The sequence below is a fragment of the Bison bison genome, unplaced genomic scaffold, assembly GCF_000754665.1.
Source record: "Bison bison bison isolate TAMUID 2011002044 unplaced genomic scaffold, Bison_UMD1.0 scf7180017864108, whole genome shotgun sequence".
In the NCBI taxonomy this organism is placed as follows: domain Eukaryota; kingdom Metazoa; phylum Chordata; class Mammalia; order Artiodactyla; family Bovidae; genus Bison; species Bison bison.
This window is the reverse complement of record NW_011494680.1, coordinates 12,239,228-12,253,220: the sequence shown is the minus strand read 5'-3', so window position 1 is coordinate 12,253,220 and position 13,993 is coordinate 12,239,228. Positions and strand designations below refer to the sequence as shown.

At 38.9% G+C, this 13,993-nt stretch overlaps 1 protein-coding gene across 2 annotated transcripts in view; it reads left to right on the top strand.

Moving 5' to 3' along the window:
* Positions 1-10,700, top strand: part of CA8 (carbonic anhydrase VIII) — an 83,224-nt gene extending 72,524 nt beyond the window's left edge. For both annotated transcript variants that reach the window (XM_010838998.1, XM_010838997.1), the window contains exon 9: positions 9,487-10,700. The gene's annotated coding sequence lies outside the window, so the exon portion shown is untranslated. The remainder of the gene's footprint in view (positions 1-9,486) is intronic.
* The last annotated feature ends 3,293 nt before the right edge of the window (positions 10,701-13,993 follow it).

The following is a 13,993-nucleotide window of genomic DNA, read 5'->3' as shown; positions in this document are numbered from 1 at the left end:
GGAAGGACTGATGTTGAAGCTGAAACTCCAATATTTTGGCCACCTGATGCAAAGAGCTGACTCATTTGAAAAGACTGTGATGCTGGGAAAGATCGAAGGCAGGAGGAGAAGGGAATGACAGAGGATGAGACGGTTGGATGGCATCACTGACTCGATGGACATGGGTTTGGGTAGACTCCCAGAGTTGGTGATGGACAGGGAGGCCTGGCGTGCTGCGGTTCATGGTGTCACAAAAAGTTGGACACGACTGAGCGACCGAACTGAACTGAACTGAACTGATGATAACTCTATTTTTAGTCTTTTAAGGAACCTTTGTATACATTCTCCATAGTGGCTGTACCAATTTACATTCCCACAAACAGTGCAGGAGGGTACCTTTTTCTTCACACTCCTCCCTTATTTACTGCTTGTAGTCTTTTTATGATGGCCATTCTGATCATTCTGATCCTTCAGTTTTAATTAAACAAACATGCCAGTTAAAACTAGTTTTGGTAGCATACAATGCTAAAATAGTCTAGACAATGCCCAATATCTTATACAGAATCTGAAATATTTGTTGGATAATATGGAGGTTTCTCCTATCAAGAGATTTGACACTATGTAATATCATTCTCAGGCTTCCCTGGTAGCTCAGCTGATAAAGAAACCGTCTGCATTGCAGGAGACCCTGGTTCAATCCCTGGGTGGGGAAGATCCCCTGGAGAAGGGATAGGCTACCCACTCCAGTATTAATGGGCTTCCCTGGCAGCTCAGATGGTTAAGAATCCACCTGCAATGTGGGAGACCTGGGTTTGATCCCTGGGTTGGGAAGATCTCCTGGAGGAGGGCATGGCAACTTACTCTAGTATTCTTGCCCAGAGAATCCCCATGGACAGAGGATCCTGATGGGCTACAGTCCATGAGGTCCAAAGAGTCGGACACGACTGAGCGATTAAGCACAGCAATACCATTCTCAGAATAAATTAATTGTTAAACTAATAAAACCATGTTGGTTTTGGATGAGTCTATTTTCTATCATGTCTGTATAGTCAAAGCTGTGATTTTTCCAGTATTCATTTACAGATGTGAGAGCTGGACCATAAAGCAAGCTGAGTGCTGAACAATTGATGATTTTGAACTGTGGCTCTGGAGAAGACTGTTGAGAGTCCCTTGGATTGCAAGGCGACCAAACCAGTCAATACTAAAGGAAATCAACCCTGAATATTTATTGGAAGAACTGATGCTGAAGCTGAAGCTCCAGTACTTTGGTCACCTAATGCAAAGAGCCAACTCTTCGGAAAAGACGCTGATGCTGGGAAAGATTGAAGGCAGGAGGACAAGGGAATGACAGAATATGAGATGCTTGGATGGCATCACAGACTCAATGGACATGAGTTTGAATAAACTCTGGGAGATGGTGACAGGGAAGTCTGTGGGGTCGCAAACAGACACGGCTTATCGACTGAAAAAAAAACAAATTTTCTATTACATTGCTTCTTTAAATGCCTGCACAATTTCTGAATTCTTATACTTTTAGTGGTTAGAAACTCATAAGTTTTGAGGGCTTGTCTGTAGAATATATTTTCAAAGACATCTTAGAAGCATGGAGTTGAATTGGATCTCAGAAAGTTATTTAATCTAGTCTTCTGCCTGAAGAGGCCTTCAGCTAAATTATTACAGATGGTTGATTTCCATATCTAGGAACAAGCAAACAAACCTTCATTGTATGAGATAACTACTTCAGAGGTTTTTTATTTTAACTCCTGCATAATGCAAAAGGAAAAATAAAAACAAAAAACCTCAAGAAATAGTCTCCTGGTAAAGTATGAACTGAATTGGAGCACCATTTTGATAGTAATATTTTTTATGGTTTACCATAAATGAATATTTTTGATGAATGTATTCCAAGATTTATGTTTTTCTTGTGTTAGCAGCATGTGAGATTTCCAGTAACCTATATGGTACAGAGAAACTCATGTAATTTTTCACAAACACGAATGAATGTTGATTCTAATTTTAGTCAGGGTACAACCAATGGTTCTCTAATGGTATCTTTTATTTCAATAATAATTATATTTAGTGGGTCCCAGCAATAAAATCACTGTAATGAGGAATAAAAGATTGTAAATATGAATAACAGTGTTATTAATCATCTAAATTAGTCATTTATGGCACATTTCTGGACCTGAAATATTTCCATAGGAAATAATGCTAAAATCCACATTTACTTATAATTAGACATAATACAAACCTTCTCCTTAAAATAGTTGCTCAAATCCCAATTCAGCTTAATTTCATTGACTTTGATTTCTGGACTGAAAGCATTAAACTTGAACCTAGTGAAAAATGTGTAATATGTGCATTCGATTAAAAAGTAATTAGATACTCAATCACCCTTACAACACACTTGGGATTAGGGAAGAAGGAAGAAAAATGTGACTCACTGTTGTGTATAAAACAGTTTTGTTAATGAGTTGAGTGCTAATTGAGATTGAGAAAGTGTCAAAAAAGCATAAGGTAGATTGGCTTGGGAAGAACTTTAAAAGCTAAGTTTAGTGGTTTATGATACTTTGGTGCAGAAGAGTTGGATATGACTTAGCAGTTAAACAATAATAACATGTATGCAATATACAAAGCAACCTGATGTGTTCTTGAGTTTTGGTTAAAGTTTAAAAATGCGTTTATTATTTTATTTTGACTGTGCTGGGTCTTTGTTGCAGTTTACAGGCTTCTTGCGGCAGCTTCTCTTGTTGCGGGGCACGGTCTCTAGGTGTATGGGTGTCAGTACTTGCGGCTCCCAGTCTCTGGAGCACAAGCTTAGTACTTGTGGCACACAGGCTGAGTCGCTCGGCAGCACGTGGGATCTTCCTGGACCAGGGATGGAACCCATGTCCCCTGCACTGGCAGGCAGATTTTTTACCATGAACCACCAGAGAAACCCTACACCTTCATTCTAAGTAACACATTCTAGTGAGCGATGACAGGAAAGAATGAACGCTGTTTTGTGTTTCAGACCCTGGGCTATATTTTATCTCATTTAATCCTCACATTGATCTCGTGAGTCATGTTCTTTCATTTCCATTTTAGAAATAAAGACCCTAAGTCAGAGGGGTTGAGTAACTTGCTCAGGTCACAGACAGTACACTGCAAACCCAAGGTTCACACCCAGGTAGGTTTCACTGCAAACCCTGAGCTCTTTTCACTGCACATTTCAAATAACAAAGGGCAGATAATCCTTGCATATCTTTGCCTCCTTATCTCTCTTTTAAAAAAATTTATTAATTTATTTATTGGCTGCACCACAAAGCATGTGGGATCTTAGCTTCTTGACCAGGGGGGATTGAACCTGTGCTTTATACATTAGAAGGTAGAGTCTTGACCACTGGACCACCAGGGAAGTCCTTCCTTATCTCTTTAGATAGGTTCCTAGGATTGAGATTTCTAGGGAAAAAGGACATCCAAGCTTTCATTTTTGGTATCACATTGCTAATATCCCCAGTTGGTGCTCAGTCACTCAGTCGTGTCTGACTCTTTGTGACCCCATGGACTGTAGGCAGCCAGGCTCCTCTGTCCATGGGATTTCCCAGGCAAGATACTGGAGTGGGTTGCCATTCTCTTCTCCAGGGAATCTTCCCAACCCAAGGACTGAACCCACGTCTCTTGTGTCTCCTGAATTGGCAAGCGGATTCTTTACCAATAGTGCCACCTGGGAAGCCCCAATATCCCCTAAGTGTTAGGCTAATTTATGCTTGCATCATGGGTTCAAGGTGTTTTTGCCCTTTTAAAAATCAGTCACTTTATACTTTTCACCCCTTTCTCATCTCCTTTTTTACTCCTCACTGTCTTGAAATGTGTTCATCTCCATTACCTATTGAAATTTCTGTGGCAAGAGTCACTCTTTGATTTTCTTTCTGTTCTTTGTCCCTGTGTCTCTAAATAGAATACATGTTCGCGGCAGAAAATTCAAATAATACACAAAAGAATGAAGCAACAAGCGTCTCTCAAACCCTCCTCTCAGTGACGAGCACTGGGTTGAAAGTGGAGGCCCCCGGTGGCACAGCGGTGGATGGATGGCTTGGGTTCCATTCTGACTCCACCACCAGTTAGCTGTGTGACCTTGACAAAGTTACTGATATCTCTGAGTCTAATTCTTTCTTTTAAAAAAATTCTTTAATATTTTTTATTGTAGTATAAAGACTCTGCTTTTGGAGATTTTTTACTGAATTATCTTACTTAAAGAGGGACACGGCAGTGGGTTATCAATTGGCTGAACCAAACTCCTTGGAACAAAGGTCAGCCAAGCAACTCTGCAACTTCTAAGAAGGACACTCGTGCACATGTGCTTTTTTATTTTTGAGAGCTTTTCAGGAAGTTCTTCAATGGTAATTTGATTTGCGCTCATTCCCTAGGGTGTCTTCATAGAAGATAATTTAAGGTTCAGAAATAGTCACATGAAAGATAGCATCTGTTATAATTATATTGAAATAGCTGATGATTTAGAAGACTTCTTAAGATTATGGCCTTACTTCAAGGTCTCATTATGAACAATGATCATTGGGTAATAGAAAATTTCCTTTTATAGTTAAACTTTCTTATTATTTATATATAGATAAATGAGTATTTGGAAGAAGTCCTAAGGAGGGAGAAAGTCAGCCTGATTACCTTTGTATATTCCAAATGTCATTTCTTTAGATTATTATACCAGATAAATTAAAAAAAATTTTTTTTTACAATATTGTGTTGGTTTCTGTCATACAACAACATGAATCAGCCATAATTATATATATATCCCCCTCCAGTTGAGCCTCCCTCTCCTTCCCCCATCCCAGCTCTCTAGGTGATCACAGAGCACAGAGCTGAGCTCCCTGTGTTTCATAGCAACTTCTCACCAGCTATCCGTTTACACATGACAGCGTATATATGTTGATGCTATTTCTCCATTTGTCCCACTCTCTCCCTTCCCCACTGTGTCCACAAGTCCGTTCTGTACATCTGTGTCACCTTTCCTTCCCTGCAAGTAAATTTATGTTCTGATTACCAAATGATAGAATTATTAGAGAAAGTTTAGAAAATATACACGGAGAAGGCGATGGCACCCAACTCCAGTACTCTTGCCTGGAAAATCCCATGGATGGAGGAGCCTAGTAGGGTGCAGTCCATGGGGTCGTGAAGAGTCGGACACGACTGACTTCACTTTCACTTTCACTTTCATGCATTGGAGAAGGAAATGGCAACCCACTCCAGTGTTCTTGCCTGGAGAATCCCAGGGACGGGGGAGTCTGGTGGGCTGCTGTCTATGGGGTCGCACAGAGTCAGACACGACTGAAGCGACTTAGCAGCAGCAGCAGCAGAAAACATACAAATGCATAAAAAGGAGCTTATGTATCAAATCATGCTAATCCATTAAATAGAAAGGCCTTTAGTTTTGTTTCCGCCATGAAGTGTGTTAAAATAACAGGAAAGAGTTTTTTTTTTTTTAAAGTGTCAAAACTTACAAGAATAGAGAAAACAAAAGAAGAGACGGCAGGAACGGTATTTTGGAAGCAGGTGGTTGTGCAGGAATGGATTTATCACACACAAGGAACAAGGCTGTTTACATGACAGTATCTCTCAAAGTCCCAGGAATTGGTGGCAACGGATGTGTCTAGAAGTTGAAGGAGGCTCAAATCATCCGGACTTGTTAGTAGCTGTTGGAGAAGCAGTTACATCTCTAGGAGCCCTTCTAATCTGTGGTGAATCCCCTTAAGTCCTTATGCTGTGATGAAGGGAGAGTTCCTCTCTTAGAGCACTGAGGCTCGATTGAGGGTTGGGAAACCTTTCTGAAGACTGGGGGATTAAGTAACATCTTTATTGTGCACCTCCTCCCCTACTCATCCGTCAGTACCCTGGCAGGAAGACGTCTACTCAAACAGCAGATGTGCTTGACCAAAGTAATCCAAGAAAACAGATGTGGGATCCAGGAAACAGAAGATCCCCAGAGTGATGGTGAAGTGAGGTGGCCAGCGTGGAGGGTGTGAGTCTGGATATTAGCAGGCGAGAAGGTTCTAGAAGAGCTTTCTCCAGAAATACAGAGTTGATAGACTGCATGATATGTCTTAACTTCTTGAGAGGAGAGTCAGACAATTGTAGGCAATTTGGGATTGAGTACTTAGGTGAGGAAAGCTTGAGATAACGATTCATTCCAGAGAAAACAAAAAGTTGTGCAAGAAAGGAAAAGAAAGGAAAATGAATGATATATTAATACTGGTAGTTCAGCTCTGAATAATATTTTCGTGTTTGCTAAGTTACTTCAGTGGTGTCTGACTCTTTGTGACCCTGTGGACTGTAGCCTGCCAGGCTTCTCTGTAAACTGGAGTGGGTTTGAATTCCCTCCTCCAGAGAATTTTCCCAACCCAGGGATCAAACCTGCATCTTTTATGTCTCCTGCATTCTCAGGTGGGTTCTTTACCATAACACCACCTGGGAAGCCGGATAATATTTACATCATCACAATAAAAGAAATTGAATATTGATCCAACCAAAATTGCTCTATACTGTATTGGGAGGTTGAAGGGAAGGGTTTACAGTGTGTGATGTGTGTGTGTGATGTGTGTGTGTGATGTGTGTGTGTGATGTGTGTGTGTGTGTGTGTGTGTGTGTGTCTAGAGGGGTGGTGGCTGACAGAAGGAAAAGAGGATCTGTCTATCTGTCTTTTGTCTAATTGATGTTTTGGACCATGGTAGCTTAATTTTTTTGCTTCCCTCATGGCTCAGATGGTACATAATCTACCTGCAATGCAGGAAACCCAGGTTTGATCTCTTGAGTTGGGAATATCCCTTGGAGGAGGGAACGGCAACCCACTCCATTATTCTTGCCTGGAGAATCCCCATGGACAGAGGAGCCTGATGGGCTACAGTCCATGGAATTGCAAAGAATTGGACACAACTGAGTGATTAAGCACAGTGCACACAGCTTAATTTTTAGAATAATTGGATATATTCTTAAAATGAAATTGAATTACTTTCATAAACCTGGAATCTCCACCTCTAGAACACCCTTTCCCAAATGTGTTCTGCAGAGCAGTGTTCCCTCGAGGTGTTTGTTAAATCAAGAGGTGACTGTTCCCGTACATTTGGGGAATCCTGAATATGATATTTTCCTTTTGGAGATTAACAATGCACATTAGCGTATTAGAGACAGATGATTTTGTATGAAATAATCATGTTTTACTCAATTTGATCAGAGTTTTCACTGTTTTTTTGACTATAGATCCATTTTTTCCCACCTAACTTCCAGAGTTATGTGAAACATATTTGAGCAAGTGGCAGGGGGGCCTACAGTTTATTTTCCTTTTTCAAAAAATTCATGCATGCTGACCTTTAGGCTTCCTTTAAAAAGCTCTAAAATTCTGAGGCTTGACAATGTGCATCATCAGTTAGTTTTATGTCAGTCACTTTGATTTATAATTTGTTGGGTTATAGTTGTCAAATGCATATATAAACAGCATCCTATTTTACCTTCAAAATCATATCTTTGAGGCATAATCTTAAAATATTTGATCATGGCTCACTATCTTATTTGAAATTTAATTTGGAAATATATACCCTAGCATTATTAATGTTTTCTAATAAATTGTTCTATATAGGGAATACCAGACCACCTGACCTGCCTCTTGAGAAACCTATATGCAGGTCAGGAAGCAACAGTTAGAACTGGACATAGAACAACAGACTGGTTCCAAATAGGAAAAGGAGTACATCAAGGCTATATATTGTCACTCTGCTTATTTAACTTATATGTGGAGTACATCATGAGAAACATTGGGCTGGAGGAAGCACAAGCTGGAATCAAGATTGCCGGGAGAAATATCAATAACCTCAGATACGCAGATGACACCACCCTTATGGCAGAAAGTGAAGAAGAACTAGAGAGCCTCTTGATGAAAGTGAAAGAAGAGAGTGAAAAAAGTTGGCTTAAAGCTCAACATTTGGAAAACTAAGATCATGGCGTCTGGTCCTATCACTTCATGGGAAATAGATGGGGAAACAGTGGAAACAGTGGCTGACTTTATTTTTCGGGCTCCAAAATCACTGCAGATGGTGACTGCAGCCATGAAATTAAAAGACGCTTACTCCTTGGAAGGAAAGTTACGACCAACCTAGACAGCATCTTAAAAAGCAGAGACATTACTTTGCCAACAAAGGTCCGTCTAGTCAAGGCTATGGTTTTTCCAGCGGTCATGTATGGATGTGATAGTTGAAATATAAAGAAAGCCGAGCGCCGAAGAATTGATGCTTTTAAACTGTGGTGTTGGAGAAGACTCTTGAGAGTCCCTTAGACTGCAAGGAGATCCAACCAGTCCATCTTAAGGGAGATCAGTCCTGGGTGTTCATTGGTAGGACTGATGTTGAAGCTGAAACTCCAATACTTTGGCCACCTGATGCGAAGAGCTGATTCATTTGAAAAGACCCTGATGCTGGGAGGGATTGAGGGCAGAAGGAGAAGGGGACGACAGAGGATGAGATGGTTGGATGGCATCACCGACTCAATGGACATGGGTTTGGGTGGACTCCCGGAGTTGGTGATGGACACAGAGGCCTGGCATGCTGAGGTTCATGGGGTCACAAAGAGTCGAACACCACTGAACGATTGAAGTGAACTGAACTGATGTGAATATATACATACATGTGTGGTCATGTGTATGTACATATATACAAGGAAATCCATACATGTATCATGTATGAAGAATTTTAAAGTATTGTATCATAGTTTATTAAAAAAGGAAATTGCGTAGTTTTTCTCTAGTTTTTTTTCCTACAGTGAATGTTCTTACACATAAATTTTTATATAATTAGGTGATTGTATCTCTATCATAAGTTTCAAGAAGTGTAATTCTGGGTGAAAAGTATATGCATAATTTTAATAGATATTTGTTGCCCAAAAAACTGGACTAGTTCATATTCAACAACTGTATGAACCAGTTGTGTTTCCCCAGCCCATCTGTTGTAACACGAGTAGATGTATTGAATGAAAATCTTAGCTGATATTATTTTCTAAATGAGAAGACTCTTAGTTATCTCAAAATGTCTGCTTGTTTCCTGTGTTATTCTGTATTTATTATTTCTTCATTTATTCAATAGAATTTGGGGACTAGGAAGAAGTGGTCTTTGTGCTTAGTTACCACCTGCCATTATTACACCCAAAATTAATGACAACAACTAAAAGCTTTATTTATTATTTTGCATGACATACAAATTTTTTATTTAGAAAACAGTTCAAGCATTCATTTATTTGGCTTGAAAATACATGTTTCTATGAAATTTTGCATTAATAGATTCTGTCAAAGAAAGAAATGTGGAAAAATTGCAGAGGTGACAGACATGAGCATGAAGATATTTTTGAAATTTCCACATTTTCTTACAAAACTTCTCGTTGTTGCTGTCTCCTGTTGGACTGTAGAAAAGACTTTTCAGTTTGCTGTGGAAGAATATCAGTAACGTAATTGAGTCCTTTTTTTTTGCCTTGAAGGAGGAAGACAATGGTCCTATGGTGTTCTTGGATAAGAAACGGAAACTTTGAGCTGCAGCTTCGGTTTATCCTCAGAGCCTGCATTGTTTTCTTCGTCTAAGCCAACTGTGATGGACATCTGCGACAGTTGCCTGTACACGAGCTCTAATGAAATGTTAGAAATGGCTGTACATTCAAATGGAGCCCCATATTCTGTATCCACATCACTGCTGCTAGTATTCACATTTTTGCACTTACTGTTTATTGCTTATGTGTAGAGGAAATGAAACTAGTTTTCAGAGTTATTGTTAATATGAATGCATATATATCATGTATTAACACTGAGACAGGAAAAATACATTTCCAGCATTTGCAGTCCTTCATTTCCTGTCTCCAACAGAAAATTCACTCATTCGGAGAATAATGTAATTCTTGATAATAAAATGAAAGTTCTGATCAAGAGCAGCATACAGCTTCAAAATGGAATGTGAAGGATTAGTAAAAATCTTATCCTGTGTTACTTTTCAACCCTCATACCATGATTAATGTCAGGGTGATTTGTTATAAAACATAATTTGGGAGTTAATGCAAGAACATAATACTTACTTTATATATTACTTTCTTAGACGATTTAATTGAATATACGAATCTAATCGTACTTGACATATGAGAAGCTGTGGTTTCTAGAAATTTGAGAAAGGTGTAAGAAATAAATTGGATAAAAAGCAGATACTTTATTTTTATTTTATAGCTTTATTTTCCATAATAGAAACATAAATTTAATAGTATGGCATAATAATTAAGTGGTGTACATTTTATGTCTTTAAAATATTTTATTCTATAGGTTTCACATCAGTATATTGAGATATTTCTTTCGAAGATGATCAATATCTTTATTTTAATTAATATTAAGTGCTACTGGCAAATTTAAGCGTATGCTTAGATGCGATTAGATGTGGCAGAACGAGATAATTTATGTAAAGCAGTAGAGTGCCTGGCACAAAGCTAGTACTTAGTACATGTTATTAGTCGTCATTATAATTATTCTTGTAAAACTAATGACTTCAGTAACATAGACCCAATTTTGAGGGATTTCATGATACAAAATATCAAAGTTAGAAATAATACAGATGGAATTAGGAAGTATGTGTTGAGAGATTTTAGATGTGTTGGGTGGAGGTTGTAATAATGAAAAGCATTAAATGCAAATAAAAAAAAATCACACCAAATATCCCTGAAAATGGAAGCCAAGATGATTCATGGTGGAGACTTGGGCAGTGGAGTCATAGCTCTGGAGCTGTGGGTGGGGATAGTGGTTTGCATCTTGTGGATTGACTCTCCTGCTTTTCAAGCAGTGTTCTGGGTCAGGCGAAGCCTCTGGTTTTTGTGGCTTGTCTCGCCCAGCATGAAACTTCCACTCTATGAATAAGCTGAGGTTAAGGTGAGCAAGGTCCTGGTATTCTCAGTCTGCCTCTGGGTGGAAAACCTCTGCTCTGTGAGTGGGGGTTGGGTGGAGGAAGGGGGCTTAGGGGCTCTTGAAAGTTAGCCTCTGTAAACCTTTTAAGGATCCTTTGATTGAGGTTTGAGGGAAGAAGGAACCCCATCTTCCTGGCCATACCCACCTAAAATGGGTATTTAATCCTACTAAACTGGAATGAGTGTGTTTATGGCTCAGATTCCAAATAATCTTACTGAGATTCAGGAGAGTTTTCTTGAATACATTTTTCTCCATTTGTTGCATGTCCTTAGGAAAATTTCTGGACACTTTGCATTTCTTCTCCTTTTTTTTTTTTTTAATTAAAGTTTTTCTTCTGGACTATTTTTGAAGTTTCTACTGAATTTGCAACAATATTGTTTCTTTCTTCTTTTTTTTTAAATGTTTTTGTTTTTTGCCCATGAGGCATGTGGGATCTTAACTTCCTGACCAGGGATTGAACCTGCACCTCCTGCATTGAAAGGCAAAATCTTAATCACTGGACCACTAGGGAAGTTCTCCCCTCACTTTTTAAAAAAATTGTCAGGTATGGTTATATCACTGGGAAGCAGGTCTGTGGAGCTTCTCATGTGGCCATTCTGGCTATAATGCTCTGTCATCTAAGATGGTACATTACTCAAAAGCTTAGGCTGTCAAGTTCCTTTTGGAATTTTCACTTGAGTAAGCAAAATTGTGTGTCAAATACCATCGTTGTGATTGAGGGTAGACTCATGCTTTTGGATACCTTAAAGTTTCTTGAAAGTGAAGTTGACATAACAATAATAGTCATTAACCTACTGTGTTTATTACTTACTCTGAAATTTTCTCCATTTTATTTTTCTATTTAATTAAGAGCAATTAATTAGTATATGCTGATTAATGACTTTCAAGTCTGACCTCTACAAGACTATGCCTCAAGATAGCATGTGCATGAAGAGGCACCCCAGAAACCTCATTTTCCTTAGAATGCATGCACTTCTGTTAGAGTATATTAATATAGCAGATATCGCTATGATAAAAAGCAACCTCTACTTTTTTTCATACAGAATATTATTTGTATCATAGTGTAGAGTATTATGTAAAAGATGAGGCATTCTACATCAATGATGTAACACAATCCCTAAAGAGAGGCTCACAGAAACATTTGTTCCTCTTGCTGCATTCCCTCCTTTGTTTAGAGGTGTTTTCTTCTGCTACTTTTTTTTTTTTTTTAATTTTTGGCAGTGTTGGGTCTTCATTGCGGTGCTCAAGGTCTTCTTTAGTTGGGGCACACTGTTCTAGTTGTCCCTGCAGTGTTATTCACCAGTCAGGGCTAGATGTGGGATCTTGGTCCCCTGACCAGGAATGGAAGCACATCCCCTGCCGTGGAACGTGGACTCTTAACCACTGGACCAGCAGGAAGTCTCTCCTGTGCCACTTCTGTGTGACCCTGGCAACTGACACTCAGGTCATGTGGTGGTGACACATGACCCTTCACATGGGTTTTTCTTTTTCTTTTTTTTTTAAGAATAATAACAACATAGAAGAAAAAGTTTTATTGGAAACTTTATGTTGTGTTTGACTTATATTACACTTTAATAAAGTATACTAGAAATTTTCTAATTCTGGTTATATAGGAATACCCATTTGGGGATGATGCTATTGAGTTTTAAGAAACTTTTCAATTTCTAAAACTTCAATGAATCTGGATGAATGACTGACCTTGTAAGGCTTTTACACATCTACCATCCAATGCAACACTGTAGTTTTAGTGAGTCAATAAAATTAAGGAATTTCTTAGCGCTGCTCCAAAGACCTATATACGCTTGTGTCATTCCCTTTTGGTCTGGATTCATTTCCAGAATGACTCTACCGCAAAATTCCTTTGATAAACTTTGATTGCTTTCAATTTACATTGGAATTCAGTCAACTTCAATAGGAATTTTCTTCTGAAATTATATTAGAATCTGGCCCAAAGGGATTTTAAAAAAATGCATAATAAAGTCTATACATTGCATGAAAAACATGTTATCTTTTATAACATAAAGATGCTTCTTTGTGGCATAAAGAAAATCTGCAGTGTTATTATAGCAAAAGACTGGGATGAAAATTAACTCCTGGAAATTTCAATCATATTAAATAAATTTCCTAATAGAAGCTGTTTTCAGCAAATCTTGTTTGAATAAAATAATCTTAAGAAAATCTTTATAATTAACATGTTTCCCCTTACTCTTCTACTCATACTTAGAAATGATCTGTATATGATATAGTTCCAAAAATTCAAGAGATATGTTTGAGGCCCTATTAGACAATTCACTTGCGTGTCTAGTGAAGTCTCTTATAAGGATTTTGCCTCTTAAGCTCAATAGTTACGATGGTCAACCTCAAATTTTCATACATAACCAGAAACGTGAAGCAGTTTGGAAAATACAGGGACTAGGTAAGAAAAACCTATACTTCCACAGATCTTGGTTTTCTATATCCACAGAAAAGAAATGTGAATGCAGTTTTTCTTGTGGGTCAATTGGCTTTTCTAGGAGGAGGAATTAATGCTTCCAAAGCACCAAGGAGGTGATTTTCTCATTTACATAAGTGTGAGAAATGTTCTAGGTGGTACCCTCTTGTGCCAGATAAGTACAGGAGAGCAGTTAACTCCAAGGAGCCGGGCATCTCCCAGAGCCTGGGGCCACGCTTACTGTTAGTCCTTGCATAAAACTGTTTATTGGAAAACATTTCATGGACGTTGTGCTGCTGCTGCTGCTAAGTCGCTTCAGTCATGTCCGACTCTGTGCGACCCCATAGACGGCAGCCCACCAGGCTCCACCGTGCCTGGGATTCTCCAGGCAAGAACACTGGAGTGGGTTGCCATTTCCTTCTCCAATGCATGAAAATGAAAAGTGAAAGTGAAGTTGCTCAGTCGAGTCCGACTCTTCGCGACCTCATAGACTGCAGCCCACCAGGCTCCTCCATCCATGGGATTCTCCAGGCAAGAGTGCTGGAGTCGGGTGCCATTGTCTTCTTTGATGGATGTTGTACACCTATTATTTCTCAATGCAGTTCCCACCTTTGGGCTCC